The sequence below is a fragment of the Nuphar pumila genome, chromosome 17 (assembly GCF_984573655.1).
Source record: "Nuphar pumila chromosome 17, dmNupPumi1.hap1.1, whole genome shotgun sequence".
NCBI classification, from domain to species: domain Eukaryota; kingdom Viridiplantae; phylum Streptophyta; class Magnoliopsida; order Nymphaeales; family Nymphaeaceae; genus Nuphar; species Nuphar pumila.
Window position 1 is genome coordinate 64,790,563 of NC_143265.1, and position 19,705 is coordinate 64,810,267.

A 19,705-nucleotide genomic window follows, 5' to 3' on the forward strand; every position below is an offset into this window, starting at 1 on the left:
TTTAAGAAGAAGAGAGTGAACCACCTTTCTTGAAAACATGTACCTACGTTCTTTCCTTTGTTGCACGTTGATATCCTCTTGCTGCACACATCACAGAGCCAAATCTATGAAGGGAAAGATCGATAGAGAAAAAAAGATGACCGACGATTGCTAGATGAGATTCTTGGCCGCCGGTCAATAAAAGTAATTAGTGTTTTCACTCTATATCCTATTTGAAGCTCCAAAAGAGTATACCTGCAACGATTAGACACAAAATACAGCAAAAAGAATAAAGATAACGCAAAAAATACGAAGACTTACAAGAGAATCATAGAGAAAAACGAAAAAGAAAAAGAAAACAAGAAGAAAAACACGTGAAGAAAAAGAAGAGGAAGAAGAAAATATGAAAAAGATGAACTATCCAACCCATCTTCAGAAAGGAGACATTCTTAAGTCTAATGGTGTAGCCCACTCTCCACCCATGCTTGAATCCACTAAACACAGATCTTAACACACCCTGCAGGAGGCCGCCACCTATTGGCATAAAGCCATCAGTTCCTAAGAGGCTGGGAAACACATTGCATTTGGGAAGAACTTCTTGAATTCTATTTAAAATTACCACTATACACACCTCTTCCGCTACCTCCTTGTCCCGAAAATGGAGTTGCAGAGCGCTTCCCGCAAGAATCTCACCACCAACTGAAAAGCCAAGATCCAGCACTGCCTGTCTTCCGTTTGTACAAATCCAACTGACGGCCACTGTGATAACGTCAATCTAAGATCAGCTTTCAGTTTCCATCGAAAGACAGTTTTTCCTTGAGAGAAACTATTTGATATTGGATTCTTCCCAAGTACACAAAAAAAGAAGAGGAGGAGGAGAAGTCCGAGTAAAACAGAGAAGAAGATGACGATGATTAAGAAACTCACCACATGCAGATGGAGGGGCCGAAACAGCCATCTGATGCAAGTGATGATGATGATGGATATTTTCACAGCAGTAACTCAAGGAAGAAAGCTTACAATCAACACCTAAGACCAGAAAGAGAGAGATGATACTTGATTGTACTTGGCCAGCTGCTAGCGTCGGCATGGGGCTCCAGTTTTGATCTGTGATATAGCGTGTTATTTAGAAAGATCAAACAACATAACAAAAGGTTAAGGAAAAGATGGGAGACATATGGAAATATGTGCCAGCCCACTTGCCAGACCAACAGAAAGATCAGAAATAAAATTATCTTCTGTCTAACCACTACGGTGGCTGACCATCACACCCCAGCCAGCTGTTTTAGAGTCAAGAGCTGCTTGACTTGATTCTGTAACTGAACCAATCTGATTAACCTGCAAAAGAAAAGCGATAATTAACAAAGTATCAAGCAGCCAGGATTGATGTGGATGGATGCACTTCCAGAATAATTCTGTGGGCTTGGTGTTCAGTCCTTGCTGTCTCCATCAAAGACAGTCAACCAGCCCATAAACTTGGGGTGGCTTTGCCATATCAATCAATAAAGCAGATTCTACACGCATTGCTGCATCTTAACCACTTTGGTACATGTAACTAGATGCAAGAAAACAAAAAAAAACTTGAATAGTAACATTCTTCTTTAGATTTTTGTTTTTCAGTGATGCACTACTGCAACTAGTCAATATTGTGTCTGTCACATCAGTCATAGACATATACATACCTGTTGTTGTGGTCATAAAAAAGGTAATTCCAGTTCTAGTTTTAATCCACGTTATAAAGAGAATGCCCTTATTGGTAGAGTGCAGGACAATCCATTATTTCTGTGGTAACATTATATTTTTCCTTCTCCATTTCATTATATACCTCCTTAACATTATATTCTTCCTTATCCATTTCATTATATACCTCTTTACCACCTGGCACCAAAGGCAGATTTGCCTAATGTAGCAAAATATTTCAATAGGTCTTTAAGATAAATTCTTACCTTATCATTTCATCCTTGTTGGTCCTGCTACATCTTATAATTCAGCTATTCAAAAACTCATTAGCCATGATCCAGGTCTTCTCATAGTTGCTCTTTTCCTTTCTTGTATGTTTTCTATTTGATTCTCCAATAGCAGTAGTAGTGCTAAAAATATTCTTTTTTCCCTTCAAATTTCAGTAGAATAGATTAAAATTTATTGTTGTTGTTGGTCTGCTTGCTGTTATTGTCATTATTGTTATTGTTGCAGCTGCTGTTGTTAACTTCATAAAAAAGGTTCTCTACAGTAGCCACTACCATGAAATACCAATAGCTAGAGAAAGAGCCATATTATTTTAATATTTCCACTTTAAAACTCTTATTATTCACATTCTTATTTAGCATCCTTTATTTTCTTTATTTTTCATTTCCTTCCATTTCTTATATTCTGAAGAGTTACTGATGAATTATCTTTTAGCCCCATTCTTCTTTGCCAACTTGCCCCTATTGACCATGATTCCACAAACTCTCGCATATAAATATCAAGGGCCTAGAGTACCCCAGTGCTAGCCCACTATAACAAGTACATGTAAGAAACCCATCAAAATGATACTAAGCCTGACTAAGACCAGGAACAGGCCCACTGGCCCAGCTTATAGCCTAATGGACCAGGCTAAATTTGCACATGTTTCTCCCAAAGCCTAATAGGAATTTGGGTCCAATCTGGTTGTGGCACTGTTCACCTGATGTCAACCCTACTTGTGAATAAAAATGCAGTCTATCTTTGATCCCCTTTCTTTCTTTTATTCAACTCACTTTATTACAAACACTTGGCTTTTTCTGGCTTCAAATCATGAAATTTGAATGCAACAAAATAAAATAAATGCATCAAATGCCCATCTTATAGAGGTCATTTATATAAGATTATTAAAGGAAAGGAACAGCTATTTATATAAGATTAATTATACCAAATGGTGCCATGCTATGAATATGACACTCTCTGCCAAAAATAAATTTGGATTCGTAGATGGATCCATCAAAAAACCGACTTCTCCCATCAAATCTATTGCAGCTTGAAAACGCTTTAACAATATGATCCTATCATAGCTTCTTAATTCATTGCATCCAGATTTGTCCTCAAACGTCATCTATGCTGAAATTGCTGCTGAAGTATGGGTTGAACTCCGTGATCAATTTTCTCAATCAAATGCCCCACACCTTTATTAGATCCAACAAGATATCACAAATCTCAAGCAGATGCGGACCTCCGTGGCAGCTTACTATACAAAAATAAAGGGCCTATGGGATGAATTGTCCATATACATGACTAGTCCTCCGTGTACATGTGAAGCCGTGAAGGTCGTTCATGAGCAGCAGAATTTGGAAAGACTAATACGATTTCTAATGGGCCCAAATGAAAGTTATAGTGTCATAAGGAGTCAACTGCTCTTGATGACGCTATTACCGAATATATCAAAAGCATTCGCATTGCAGGAAGAAAGACAGTGTGATCTTAGGGTCACAGCTAACCAAGAACCAATGGTGGCAATCATAAATGAGTCCAATACTCAGATCAACATGGATCCAACTAGAAATCGAAAAAATCGCATTCGTCCAAAATGCGATCACTGCAGAAAACTCGATCATATAACGGCCAAATGTTTCTATCTCCATGGGTTCCCAAATCGATCAGGTACACCCTTCAATGCCTGTCAATGGAGTCAAGCTAGCGCTAACCCTGTATCTTCTGAAGGCAACAAATCTTGTCCCGTCTAAACCTCCCAACGACTTACTCAAGAACAACTTGATCAAATAGTCGTTGTGATAAATCTAGGTAATTCTAAACCATCACATCTAACAGGTAATTTTGCAACTCCTTTCGTCGGTTTTATATCGTCCGAAAATTGGATCATAGACATGGGTGCATCAGACCACATTACAAATTCCTTGTCAAACCTGATACTTCCAATTTCCACTATTTTTTCCCCTATTGGATTGCCAAATGAATCCTCTACACATGCTACTCACATGGGTAGTGTCCTATTGAGGCCAAACATTTTTCTTTCGAGTGTTCTTTTTGTTTCAGAATTCATATTCAATTAATTCAAGATCTGAAATGTGACATTTTCTTTTACGATGATCATTGTGCTTTTCAGGACCATCTCTCGAAGAAGAGATTGGGGTGGGTAAGCGACATGGTGAACTCTATGTTTTTGAGATCGATGACCATCTTTCTTTAAATAGTTTATCCTTTGATTCTAATATTTGGCACTTGAGACTTGGACATCTCTTAAATTTTAGATTACAAACTCTCATAAATTGTAATAAATTACATGGTTGTGTTTCTCACAATCATTGTGATATTTGTCATATGGCCAAACAAGCTCGCCTTTCCTTCCCAAGCGGGATGATTTTTTTGTCAAAACCTTTTCAATATGGGGCGGATATCAAACCCCTTCATTATCCGAAGTACAATACTTCTTGACAGGACAACTACTCTAGAACTATATGGGTTCATCTCATGCGGCATAAATCAGAAACCATAGTCCAAATAAAAAAAAATTCTTGCTAGTTGAAAACCAAATCAATAGCAAAATTCTAAGTCGCAGATCTGACAATAGTACTGAATTTTTTTCAAATTATATGCAAAATTTTTTAAAGAAAAAGAGAGTTGAACACCAACATAGTTGTGTTGTGACCCCTCAACAAAACGGAGTGGTTAAACGTGTAAAAGTTTTAATGAGATGCACAGGAACCGAGGCAGAGAGAGAGAGAGAGACGGCAGTGAGATGAGAAAACTCGTTAACCTTGATTAGGGCTAATCTCTATGTTAAATAGAGAGAGGCCAATAAAAAATTACATACAAGTCCCTCATTAAACAAGAAATATCAAATAACCTACTTTTAAGAAACCTTAAACTTAAAACCTCTTAATCTCAACACTCCCCCTCAAGCTGGAGCATAGATATCGATCATGCTCAGCTTGTCATAGCATTTTGAGAAATTTGGTCTAGCAAGAGGCTTTGTAAACATATCTGCAACTTGGTCCTCAAACTTTAGATATTTGGTAGTGATATGACCAGCTTGAACCATATCTCTTACATAGTGGCAATCAACCTCAATATGCTTTGTCCTCTCATGAAAGACAGGATTGTTCGCTATATATGTGGCAGCCTTGTTATCACACATCATGGTCATAGGAGAGGAAACCTTCACCTGAAGATCATTCAGAACCGTACGAACCCACATTAATTCAGCAGTTGTTTGGGCCATAGCCCTATATTTTGATTCTGCACTAGACCTAGCAACCACATTTTGCTTCTTACTTCTCCATGAAATTAGGTTATCTCCCAAAAACACAGAATCCTGTGGTAGATTTTCTATCCACTACAGATCCTGCATAGCCAACATCAGAGTAAGCCACTATCTCCAGAGTTCCACCTTTCTTGAATAATAACCCTTTTCCAGGAGAGGATTTTAAATACCTGAGAATCATTATAGCTGCATTCCAGTGTACCTCAGTTGGTTTGTCCATAAATTGACTAACTTTGCTTACTGCTAAAGCAATATCAGGCCTGGTCACAGTTACATATAGTAGCTTCCCTATTAGTGAGCGATAGCTTTTGCTGTCAACGGGTTTCGACCCTTCTTCAAACAACTGAACTTTATGGTCCGTGGGGATATTAGCTGGTTTAGCTCCCAGCATTCCAGTTTCCTTTAATAAGTCAAGAACATACTTCCGTTGGGACAAAACCATCCCTTCACGACTCCTGACAACTTCTATACCCAGAAAATATCTAAGTGAGTCAAGGTCTTTTGTAACAAAGTGTTTTTGAAGATGAGCCTTTGTGGCTTCAATATCTTTCACATCATCTCCTGTAAGAATGATGTCATCAACATATACCACCATAACAACTATGCCTGAGTTGGTTTTCTTAATAAATAATGTATGGTCTGCCGCTGAACTATTAAAGTCAAAACTCGACATCACTTCAAACAACTTTTGAAACCATGCACGCGGAGTTTGTTTCAAGCCATATATCGCCTTTCTCAATCTACACACCTTCTGACACTCTCCCTAAACCTTGAATCCAGGAGGTTATTGCATGCAAACTATCTCAGATAGATCCCCATATAGAAATGCATTTTTCACATCTAATTGACACAAACTCCAACCATGATGAACAGCTACTGAGAGAACAAGACGAATGGTGCCCATCCGTGCAACAGGAGAAAAGGTTTCAAAGAAGTCAATACCATAAGTCTGAGTATACCCTTTTGCTACTAATATGTCCTTGTACCTTTCAATAGAACCATCCGATTTGTACTTTATTGTATATACCCATTTGCATCCAACAATGTCAGCATTCGGAATCAACTAGATACCATGTATGCTGGGACAATAAAGCATCCATTTCTTCTTGCATAGCCAGCTTCCACCTGTTATCTAGCTCTGCCTGTTGATAGTTCAGAGGAATAGTTTCAGCAGATAAGGCTAAAATAAAGGTTTTCATCTGATTTCCAATTCTGACATCGGACACAAAATGAGATATGGGATATAAGGTACATTGTCGAGTCCCCTTTCGTAGAATGATTGGCCTGTTATCATCATCATGAAGATCACTGTTGTCAGTAGTACTTACCTCAGGAGAAGAAGAAGATAAAGGCATCGGAGGAGGTGGAGCTCTACGCACATATACCAATGGAGGATTATTAAATCGTGAAGAAGATGAAGTTTGGTTCGGTAACGAGGGCACAGACTCCAAAGGAAAAGGAGGTATAGGTAATGGAAAAGACTTAGCTGGATCAACTTGCATCTGGGAACCAGTACTAGAGTAATATGGAATGGATTCCAAGAAATATACATCTGCACTGACATACTCTCGGCGAGAAATTGGATCATAACATCGATATCCTTTTTTATTTTTTGGATAACCTATAAATATGCATTTTGTAGCTTGAGCAGCTAGTTTATCACAGTCAGGGCCAAGTTTGTGTACAAAGCAAACACATCCAAATATTTTAGGTGAGAAAGAGAAGAGTAGGGCATTAGGTTTTAGGATATGTAATGGAATTTGATTTTCCACAGAAGATGAAGGCATGCGGTTGATCAGATAACAAGCAGTGATAATCGCATCACCCCAATATACCGCAGGAACATTGGATTGTATCATAAGGGTCTGTGCAACATCAAGTAGGTGCCTGTATTTTCGCTCAGCCACAACATTTTGCTGAGATGAATAGGCACAGGTAGTTTGGGGTTGAATGCCATGATCTTGGTAAAATTATAACAGGGCTTTTGATTTAAACTCAAGAGCATTATCAGTGCGAACAATCTTGACAACAGATTCAAACTGAGTTTTTTATTTCAAGAATTAAGGATTTGATAATACTTGAAACTTCAGATCTTTCTTTTATTAAGAACACCCACGACAACTTAGAAAAGTCATCAACAATAACAAGATAATATCGACACTGAGTCCTAGTAGTAATCTTACTAGGACCCCATACATCTGCATGAAGAAGTTCAAAAACTTTATGACTGGACTGACTCTGACTCGAAGGAAACGAACTTCGATGATGCTTGCCCAACTGACATGCTTCACATTGTAATGATGTAGTAGAAGGAATTTGAGGAAAGACATAACGAAGCTTTGACAATGAAGGATGACCAAGACGACGATGCCACTAAACAGGACTGAAGTAGTGGTCCACTGCAGCATAAACATTACCCACTGAATGATGTAGGTAATAGACTCCACTTTCTTCATAGCCTCCACTAATCTTCTTCCCCGTCAATAAATCCTGAAAATGACAACCCATCGAATCAAATATCACTCTACAGTTTAGTTCTTTGGTAAGACAACTAACAGAGAGTAAACTTTGAAGAAAATTTAAAGCATGCAGAACATTTTTCAACTGTAAGGAGGAGGATATAGAAACATTTCCCTGACCAACAACTGGTGAGGAACTCCCATCGGCTAATGAGACTCCTCGATGAACATTAATATCCTTTAGATCTGAAAAGAAAAACGAATTTTCACACAAATGTCTGGATGCACCAGAGTCAATAATCCACTTACTATCATTCCTTGTTGAGTAAGCAACACCAGCTACAGGAGAGGAGGAGCTCGAAGGGCGAAGAGCTATCAACTCATCATATTCTGCTCGACTGAGGGTGATATTGTCACTTGCAAAGGTATTATCATGTGCATTTGTTACCTCTAGTGTAGTAACATTTGCTTTTGAAGCATTTGACTTTGATGACGAAAAAGTAGGTCGGCCATGCTTATCCCAGCAACGATCTTCTAAATGTCTAGATTTTTCACAGAATGTACATTGAAGTTTTCCTCTGCCTCCTATACCTCTGCCACGACCTCGTCTTCTGATATTCTGAATATTTTCACGCCCATAACCAGATGAGACAGCGAGAGCAGATGACTGGGACACAGGATGAGATTGTGGAAGAGAGATCGCAAGTCTACTCAGACGATTGTATGCATCAGCAAGAGTAGGTACATCGGATCCAGTCATCATTTGGACTTTTGCAATAAAGAATTCTGAAGATAAACCAGTGAGAAACCGAGCAACCATAGTCTGTTTTTTATGATCCTTGTGTTTCGAACAACAAAGAGGTCTGTGAACATTGAGTCTTTCAAACGCAGCTTTGACAAAGGCATAGTACTGGGCCAAGGTCTGATCTCCTTGCTGTAAATTATATATTTCCCGTTCGACTTGCAAGATACGACTCACATTAGTCTCTTGTGAGTACGTATCTCGAAGATTGTCCCACATCTGTTTGGTTGTATTATAGTAAATTAGACCATCTGCAATATGAGGTTCGACACTATTCATGATCCATGACATAACAATGTCATTATCTTCGTCCCAAGTAATATATTTTCCCACCTTTTCATTTGGTTCAGTTTCCAACAAAATATGTTTTCTACGATGTCTAGATACCGACATCATAAACGTTCTGGACCAACTGGCATAGTTTGTTTCATTCAATCTCACAGAAGAACCATACGCAAAGGGATTTGCAAATGCCTTATATTCCCCAATATTCTCATTTTTGGGAATCAAATTTTGAAACATCACCCATAATGAATAATACTTAACAGGGAATGAGAGATATTTGATGCTAATACTGCTACAAAAAAATAGATTCACTCTCTTAATCACTTATGATTAAAATTTTTTAATGTTCATCAACCACAAGCCAACTAACACAGGAGCAACATATTTCATAATCTTGTGTCAGTCAATTTCCACGACCACCCAAAGTTGTTCAACCCACATCAGGGATAAAATCACGTCAGCAAAGAAAAACAATGTATTTCACCCTCATACGACAGCCTCTTTCACAACTACACAGGGTTATTTAACCCAAAACAGAGATCAGATCAAATCAAGCAATGAGATCTGAGAAAAAAAACTGAACCACGTCGAACTCGGCATCCAGGTTCACGACCACAGATAATAAAAAAAAAATAGCACAGGAAATGAGATTTGAGAAGAACAGAACCATGTCGAACTCGGCATCCAGATTCACGACCAAAGATAATATGAGCACGCACAAAAAAACAGAAATCACGGCAGCTGCTCCCAGACACAGAAATCACGACAGCCAAAAAAAAATTCCACAACACAGGATTTACGGCAAGAGAACAACTTTCACATCCAGATCCAAAACTGTTGCTTATCAATATAGGTTTTCTTTACTTCCACAAAAAAAAAAACTTTTGTTTCTTCTGCACACCATTCAACTCTACCATATCCCGATCCTAATGACACGCAGTCACCGTGTCCCTTAGATCTGATGACAGATCTAGGTCATGACCTTAGTTAGACACCAGATCCGTTATCAGATCTATGCAAAAAATAAATAAATGTGCACACCTGTTTCCAACCTTTTTTTTCTCCCTTTTGTTGGTGTAGATCGATCACGATCGATCACGCTCCCGAGATCTACCGCTCTGATACCATGTAGAAGTTTCGATGAGATGCACAGGAACCGAGAGAGAGAGAGAGAGGGCAATGAGACGAGAAAACTCGTTAACCTTGATTAGGGCTAATCTCTATGTTAAATAGATAGAGGCCAATAAAAAATTACATACAAGTCCCTCATTAAACAAGAAATATCAAATAACCTACTTTTAAGAAACCTTAAACTTAAAACCTCTTAATCTCAACAAAACGCAAGCATAGAGATGTACTCAATGTTGCGCAAGCCTTGAGATTTCAAGCCTCTTTACCCATCAAGTTTTGGGGAGAATGAGTTCTTATAGCTGCATATATCACTAATCGCATTCCTCCCAAACCTTTAATGAGCAAGACGCCATATGAGTTACTTTATGATAAGAACCCTGCTTATGATGACTTTCGTGTTTTTGGATGTTTGTGATATGCTCACAACATTCATTATTCTCATAAATTTGATAATCGCGCCTGGAGTTTTCATAGGATACCCATATGGTCAAGTTGGTTATCGTGTATATGATCTTGAAACAAAAAAAATATCGGAATGTAAAGTTTTATGAAAATGTGTGTTCATTTCAAGATCATAATATTTCGGATAAAGATGAAGGGCGAGTCCTACCCATATCCATATTCGAGCCTCAATCCTATAAGACCCAAGAACCCAGTTCAAGAAAATGAGATCCATAATCCAAATCACCATGATCCAAATCCTGAACTTCTCAATCATGGAACCCACTCAAGTCCACATCCAGAGATCTGAAAGAATCTGCCAACCACCACCGCATCTCAAAGACTATAGCTATTACACGGTTGCCCCCATACTACAATCAGCTGACTCGAGAGAGAAGGTTCGCAGCACCGATCATGAGTTATCCCAAGTCATATGTTATGATCAATTTTCAAAACATCGCTCTTTTCTAAGCACAATTTCCCAACACTCAGAACCCAAAACATTTTCTCATGCCATGAAGTTCCAATGTTGGCGTGATGCTATGGCTTCAGAGATTAGGGCATTGAAAGAGAACCATCGATTATAGATCTACCTGTGAACAAACACCCTGTTGGTTGCAAATGAGTGTATAAAATTAAACATCACTCTGATGGATCCATTGAGAGGTATAAAGCTCGTCTAGTAGCAAAGGGCTACACTCAAATAGAATGAGACATTTACCCCCGTTGCCAAGTTGGTAACTGTACGATACTTGATAGCTATCGCAACAATAATGAATTGACATCTATATCAAATAGACATCAACAATGTCTTTCTTCACGGGGACCTGAATGAAGAGGTGTATATGGACTTACCACCAAGTTTTTCTGTTCAGGGAGAGCGCAAAGTTTGCAGGTTACACAAGTCATTATACGGCCTCAAACAATCTTCTAGAAACTAGTTTGCCAAGTGGTCAACTCATCTACTTCAAGAAGGATTCTCACAATCTAAAGCTGATTATTCATTTTTTTCAAAAGTCACTAATGGGACACACATTTTTGTTCTAGTTTACGTAGATGACATTGTCATTGCAGGAGATGGTGTTGCATACATAGAGCAACTTAAGTCTCACATCAAACAGCAATTCTGATTGAAAGACCTTGGACAACTCAAATATTTTCTCGGCATAGAAGTTGTAAGATCCAAAAATGAAATTTTCTTATCTCAACAAAAATATACTCTCGATATTCTATAGGATATGGGATACCTTGGGGCAAAGCCAAGCCAAATTCTCATGGAACCACGTATCAAACTCAAAAATACAGATGAAGATTTGTTGGAGGATCCAGGGTCATATCGGCGCCTAGTGGGTCGGCTACTATATTTGACTATAACCCGACCTGATATTGTATTCGCAATCAACATTTTGAGTGAGTTCAGTAGCAAGCCACAACAACCACATATGGATGCTGCCATGAGAGTTCTTAGATGTCAAGAGTTCTCCAGGGTAAGAGATTCTAATGTCATCAACCAGTAAGATTCAAGTTGTTGGTTACTATGATTCTGATTTGGCTTCTTGCCCAATGACCTGTAGATCCACATCCGGTTATTGTGTCATGATTGGGGACAACCCTGTTTCCTGGAAAACAAAAAAATAATCTACTGTGTCAAGATCATCGGCTGAAGCCGAATATCGATCCATGGTTCTAGCATGTTGTGAACTCACATGGATCAAATATCTATTGTTAGACCTTGAAATTAATCATTCCCAACCAATGACACTACATTGTGACAACCAAACAACACTTCATATTGCCGCCAATCCAATATATCACGAGCATACCAAATATATCAAGATTGATTGTCATCTCGTGTGGGAGAAGATTCAGAGCGGACTAATTCAAACACAATTTGTTCCCACGCATTCACAATATGCAGATCTTTTTACAAAGGCACTTGGTACTGATCACTTCTCTCGTCTCAAAACCAAGTTAGGCGTACTCAACCCTCATGCTCCAAATTGAGGGGGAGTAAAGGAAATGAGCGGCTACTTACCATGTGTATTCTTATCCTATCTACTTACCATGTTCATGCGTATTCTTATCCTATCACATTTGTTGTATATGGTTACTAAAATCATGGAAAAGAGAACCAGCTGATGTCAAGTACTAAAATCAAGGAAAGGATGATATCAAATGACATCACATGGTTACTAAAATTGAGGAAATGAGGATCAGCTGGAATCAAGGATGCTATCACACGGTTAATAAAATTGAGGAAATGAGGATCAGCTGAAATCAAGGAATATCAACTTTCTCTCTTTCAAGAATATCGACTTTCTCTTTTCAAGATAGTTTGTAACAATATATGTATCATCCTCTATTCTTCTTTTTTTGACTAAGTGAGAGTAAAAATGTTCATTCTCTCATAATTCTCGATTCAATTTTCTTTCAATTATATATGAGGAAGTGTATATATTTCTTTTATTGCCATGCTGAATGCAAGTGTTGGTCAAGGAAGTACATGGAGAAAGACATTAAAAAGCACATACCTTTAATAGTAAACCATTGCAGGCCTTCTTTTGAATTGTCTCTGCTATTCTCTTTGGATTTATGAGTAGTAAATCATCTCCTACAAGTTGGATATCAACTAAAGATTGCAGTGAAGCCCATGAGCTCCAATCATCTTGGTCAAAAGGATCTTCTATAGAAACAATTGGAAAGTCCCTAATGAATTCTTTGTACAAGTCACATAAGCGCCCTGATGTGTGCAAATGAGATACATCATTTGGCTGCTTTTTAAAATCTAAGTCATATTTCCCATCTTTTGTGAAGAATTGTGAAGCTGCAACATCCAAGCCTATCTTGATCTGCATAACCAAGCTCAAAATCATCCATATCGAACATGAAGACAACTTCTATTTATGAGAAAACAGATAAACTTCAGTCGTATGTCACATTGACTTCATTAGTTCATCCTTAATTTTGTACAAATCTACATATATCATGTCATGGAAGGATCATAGGTATATATACCATTCTTATATTTTCTCCATTTCTCCACATTTTTCAGAAACATTTTGGATTCATCAATTAAGAAATGAACAAACAAATCAGAGTTGAATCGGTTTGCAACCAAACTGCCGATCATTCTGTCTTCTACACATTAGTTCATGTACATCAATCCATTCAATTTGAGTATAAAACATGAAAAAGAAAAGTAAAAATGACGAGATTAAACTATTTTTTCTTAATCTCATATACATTTACTTGAAATTCCCATTTAGTTAATCAATTTCTAGAAACAAATTCGCAATTTTCATCCTGAATTCACTAATATGAATAAACATCTACCTTTACATATCGGTAATGAACATGATCACAACCAATTTGACTGCAAATCACTAAAGGATAACAACACGCACTGATGCTAACAGAAAGCGATCGATCGATGAAACAATAAAAAACTAAGAAGAACTAAAGCCAGAAACCGAGCTCACCTAACATCGACGCCGATCAATTTCGGGGAGAGGACCTCATTGATGTTCCGTACGGCCTTCAGCGCTCCCTTCCCACCGTAGACGGCCTTATCGCCGTCCTGCAACTCCAGGGCCTCATAGATCGCGGTCGACGCACCGCTCGGGACGTCCGATCTGTAGAGATCTCCAGATCGACCTCCACCGTGGGGTTCCCGCGGCTATCGACGATCTGCCTCGCCTGAGCGACTTCACGGCGCTGTCCTTCATGGCCCTCTCCGGAGTATCGGAATCAGGAGGGCTTGGTCCTGAGAGCGGGTAGAGAAGGGGTGGAGGAGGAGAGGGAGGATTTGAAGGAGAGAGGGAGGGCCATAACTGGAGAGGTCTGCAGAGGGGCGGACAGAGAGAGAATGGGGCGAGAGGGGAGGAGCGTTTTGGTTCGAAGGGAGAGAGAATAATCCCTTCTTCTCGCCCCCTTTTTCTTTTATTTTTAATGTATGTAATCTACAGCGACGGGCAATTCCGTCGACATACTTTAGTAGTTGTAGTTACGGAAAATTTCTGTCGCTATTTCTCTCTTTTTTTGTAGCAGTGATGTCTCCGTCTCGATGTCTCCACGACTACAAGGGTTATGTTGCTCGTTGCTTATCTCCATCAAAACGGGCGCGTTAGTTAAAAAAAGGTATTCGTTACCCCTTGAGACATTACCTACGCTATGATACCATTTCTCATCTCATCGGGCATTTCTTGTAGCAATCAACCAAGAAGTTTTAGGCAAATCGTGCAACCTTCACATTGAAAAGAGGGTAAGGAGGCTGAAATTCAAGCCTTAGAAGATAATGACACATGATCCATTACAAATCTTCTTTTAAGGAAAACAACTCATTGGTTGCAAATGGATATATAAAGTCAAATTCAAGTATGATAGATAGATTAAGTGATATAAAACCCAATTAGTAGCCAAGGGCTATACTTAGATTGAAGGTTTTGTTTGTCACAAGACATATGCCCCTATCACCAAATTTATCACTCTTGTCATTACAGCTATTATAATTAGGACACATTTTCAATTAGACATTACTAATGCATTCTTACATAGGGATCTAGGTGATGAAGTTTACATGTCATTGCCTCTTAGATTTTCATGTGAATGGGAGCATGAGGCTTGTCAACTAAACAAATTGATCTATAGGTTCAAACAATCTTCTCAAAATTGGTTTGAGAAATTTTTCAAACTTTCAAATTTCTCAAAGGAATTGGTTTTGTTCCGTCAAAAGCAAACTACTCCCTATCATCTCAAATTACTAAAAAATGGTTGTTTATTTGTTCTCGTTTACTTAGATGACATCAACATAGCTAGCAGCAATGTGGATCAAGCCAATGAGTTAAAAACATCTTTAGATGTTGTGTTTTATATAAAAATATCTTGACACTCTCAAGTATAAATATACTTTGGATATACTAAAAATACAGGATATCTGTGAGACAAACCATGTGAGTTCCCAATGGCACAACACCTAAAATTGAAGAGTTCGGATGAACAAATCTTGGATGATCCAAGTTATGACCCGATATCATCTATAGCGTTAATATCCAGTCAGTTTATGCAACCTAGAAAACCTCATTTTGATGCAGCTCATCTGTCAAGAAATGTTAAATCTACACTTGGACATTGGTTTTTTTTATTCGGACTGAGCAGAATGCTCTATAACTAGGTAATCTACTTTTCAATGCTAAACTTTCCTGCAAAAGAGTCCAGTGTCATGGAAGACTAAGAAACAAACTATAGTTTTTAGATCATCAGCAAAAGCCAAGTGCCAATCAATGGCGTCCACATCCTTCTTTTTTTTACTGTAAAAAACAAACTATAGTTTCGATCAACAACGATCGCCAACTTATGACTCGTTTTTATACAGTAGTTAACTTTTTTCCTAAGTAAATGGAAGATGCTGGCAACGTTTCGTATTCCCTTTAAGACTCAAAAGTCAAAACTCAAGAGGGAGAGAGAGAGAGAGAGAGAGAGAGAGACTTGGGACTCTAAATTGGTTCTACCGGTAAAGGCCCTTCCAAATGAATAAATTCCATTGGTGGTGGCCACTATTTCCACCCTCCCATTTTTTTCGGCAAAATCTTAGCAACAACAACAACAACTACGCCTTCATCCCAAAACAATTGGGGTCGGCGATATGAACCAACAAAGAAAATCATTTTGAGTCTTCCACATGAATTCTTCTTCTCCAATCATTTCTATCCAATGTCATGTCCTTGGTGAGGTTCAAAGCATTTATATCATTTCCTATCATCTTCATCCAAGTCTTCTTAGGCCTACCCCGACCTCTTTTAACTAATATATTTTCTCATTTCTTCATCCTTCTAACTGGAGCATCATTAGGCCTTCGCCGAATATGTCCAAACCACCGTAAACAATTCTCTCTCATCTTATTTTTAATGGGTGCAATGCCTACCTTCTTACGTACCTCCTTGTTCTGAATCTTATCTTTTATTGTATTTCCACACATCCATCTAAGCATACGCATTTCAGTTACACTCATTTTTTGAATATGATGTCTCTTGGCAGCCCAACATTCCGTACTAAAGAGGGCCTAATAGTCGTCCTATAAAATCTTAGTAATAAAAAAATAAAATAAAAAATAATTTTTATAATAAAATATATTAAAAAATAAAATACATGGTTTTTTCATGATAAATAGTCATTTAAAGCATAAATATTGCATTTAAATCATGGTAATCATGTTTTTTCATAAATCTTGTAATGTTTTATGAGAAATTGTTGTTTTAAATTTTTAGGCAATTTCTCACGATATTATCGCGAGATTTATCAAAAATCTTGTAATATTTTATGAGAACGCGTGAAAAGCAATTAAGTACACTTTCTGTAATATAGAAAGCGCGCTTCCCACAAATGAGACATGAGTTTCCCATGCTTCCTCCAAAAAGAGAGGTGCTTCTTGTAATTGTGATCCAAACCATATATCTGGGTATGTGCATAAAATGCATACTTTTATTTGAATCCACTAGACAACTGAAATACCATGGTTGTCGGGTTTAAGCTACAATTTTTCCTAGTTAGTGGGCCGGCTGGCCTCTTTGATATTTGAGGCCACAGCCTAGCACCTTAAATGAAAAAGATATATAAGGCTTATATTTCACATGATGAGGACCTCCAATGAAACATAGCACATTCTTGTGCCTCGTGCTGAAGGCCTCCAATTAAAAAAAAAAAAAAAAATATGGAGAAATATGAGACTCCAATGAAATATGCCTAGGGCCTCAACTCCTCTTGAGCCCCTCCTGCTTGGATATCTGACCTGACTTGGTCCGTCTGAGTTTTCTTTTCTTATGTTTTTAAGTAAAAATATATATTGAATACCTGAATACATACAAATCAGGATTGAGTTCTAATTTTTCTTGATCCATGATAGACAATCTCGAACCTAAACTGGATCATTTGTTATTTGGGTAGGTTCAGATATACTCTGATTGGTCCATACCCAATGAAGCGGCAGAAAGAGAATCAGGTGATTCACTCTGTCATGCTCAGCTGCCTGACGTAGCACCCCAAGAAATAGGGGAAATAGCGATGGTTTTTTCCGTCGCTACTGATTGTTGAAGAATAGCGGCGTTATTGCACGTCGCTATAGGTTCTACAAAATAAAATAAAAACGAGTATTGTTAGAGAGGTGAGACGAGAGGCCCGACCCAACAAAACGCCCTATCTCATGTTAGGGTTTAACTCCATCGTCTCTCTCGCTCATTCCCTCTTGGTCACTCGCTCTGAGTGCTCACATTCACTCAGATCATTCTCTTGCTTTGAGGAAGCGCCAAGATGGTTGTTAATTGTGTTTTTTATTCTGATCGTTGAGGAGGCAGTTCGTGATCTCTCTGCAATCATCCCCAAGCAAGCTTCGAGTTACGACGAGACGAGAAACAAATCGAACGAGAAGAAAGGGGAGGATTCTGAGAGCGATCCAACCACACGTAAATCAATCAAGCCGATCTCGAAAATCTTCTGTATTCTTCTCCTTGAAGCTCTTTCTCTAGTTATCGTGAGGGGAAGAACAATGGTGCTGTCGCAGAAGATCTACGAGGCATTCAAGGGAGCCATGGAGAGGATCACGGGGCCGGGGATGGTCTTGGCTTTCAGGGAGAAGGGCGTGCTCAGCGTCGAGGAATCCGTCGTCTCCGGCGACAATCTCGTCTCCAAATGCCCACTTGGTCATGGTATTCACTCCTCGTTTTCTCCCCTTTTTCTTTGGTCGTTCGCTGAATCATATTCTCTTCGGTTTCGTTTAGGGATGTTAAGTTTTAGGGTTTTAAACTTTTAATCGATCGGAGGGTTTTCGGATTGTGTTGGGGCGCACGATCAATTTTCACATTTTTCTATCATGTTTGGCAAGTTTTGGGAATTCTGATGCTAATTTGGCACATTTTCGTCCCTTTTTCTTTTAGTGTTATTGCAATGCTTGTAATTGATTGTTGTTGTCATTATAATTTAAAGGAAATTGATGCAATTGTGCAGTGATCATGAGCAGATGAATGTCAACTTTGGTCCCTTATTCTCATATATATGTTTGCATTATTATTACTGGATACCTTTTTTCCTTCTGTTTTTGCCATCTACTTCTGAGGTTTGGAGTGCATGGAGAAAGCAGATTGCTATGCCACCGAATGGGTGCCACAAGTCTTGGAAATAGGGTATTTTTCTTTTCTTTTACAGGACAAGGAGTTACCTTCCTACTATTATGGATAGGGGTGGCAATCGGGTTGGCGGGTCGGGTTGGCGGGTCAGCATACCTCAACCCGAACCCGACCCGTTTATTAAACGGGTCGGCTGTGGCAAACACGAACCCGACCCGTTTAATAAACAGGTAACCCAACACGACCTGCCAACCCATTTAATAAATGGGTTGGGTCGGGTAAACGGGTTTTCAGGTTCGCGGGTTGACGGATCGGGTTGGCAGGTAGGCAGGTTGGCAGGTCGGGTTGACGGGTCGGGTCGTCGGGTTGACGGGTCGGGTCGTCGGGTTGACGGGTCGGGTCGTCGGGTTGGCAGACGAGTTGGCGGGTCGTCGGGTCGACCCACCCGCCTAACCTGTTTATTAAACGGGTCATGCGGGTTGGCGGGTTGGCATACCCCTAACACGAACCCGACCCGTTTAATAAACGGGTTAGGCGGGTCGACCCGTTTATTAAACAGGTTCATTTTTTCCAAACCCGAACCCGCCTAAGAGGCGGGTTGGCGGGTCGTGTCAGGTTTTGCCACCCCTAATTATGGATAATGACACTTGAATGCTTAACCTTGTTATTGTGCTTTTTGTTCTGGTCCAGTGTAGAGTAAGCACTGCTGATGTCTTTGGCCTATACAACTCGGATTTAGTCCCAGGCAAATACGAAGGTTTCATTGAGTTCCAATTTTGTCTATATGACCTGTTATGACTTGTGCTCTTGTGATCGTTCTTTTCAATCAAATTATACTTAGAGGATGGTGGATCATATATTCTTAAGTTGACATGTTTGCAATGGCATATAAATCAACGAAATATTGCTATGGTGTCTGTACTCAGGGGGACTGAATCTGTGGGAGGGTTCACTTGATATGGTTAAAAGCTTGCACTCACATGTTTAAGATGGCCGTCTGCAGCTTCATGGAAAGAGAGTATTAGAGGTGCGCAGTTTGCACTAAGGTGATATTAAGCTCCTTTGTGGTCTTCTCCATGTTAATTTCTTTATTTGTTCTTTTCCTGGTTGCAAATGTGTGGTAGTCACATTGGCCATTTGCATATTGTAGAGAAAACTTATATCATGTTATCATCATAATCTTTTTTTCTTGCAGTATGTGTTTATATTATTTTAAATGTGGATGCGAAGTGGCTTTCTTGGGCATGGCCATTTTGTT

General features: G+C 38.9%; 1 pseudogene; it reads right to left on the reverse strand.

The window, feature by feature from the left end:
* Window positions 1-201: 201 nt before the first annotated feature.
* Window positions 202-14,058, reverse strand: LOC149812062 (enolase 1, chloroplastic-like; annotated as a pseudogene).
* Window positions 14,059-19,705: the final 5,647 nt, after the last annotated feature.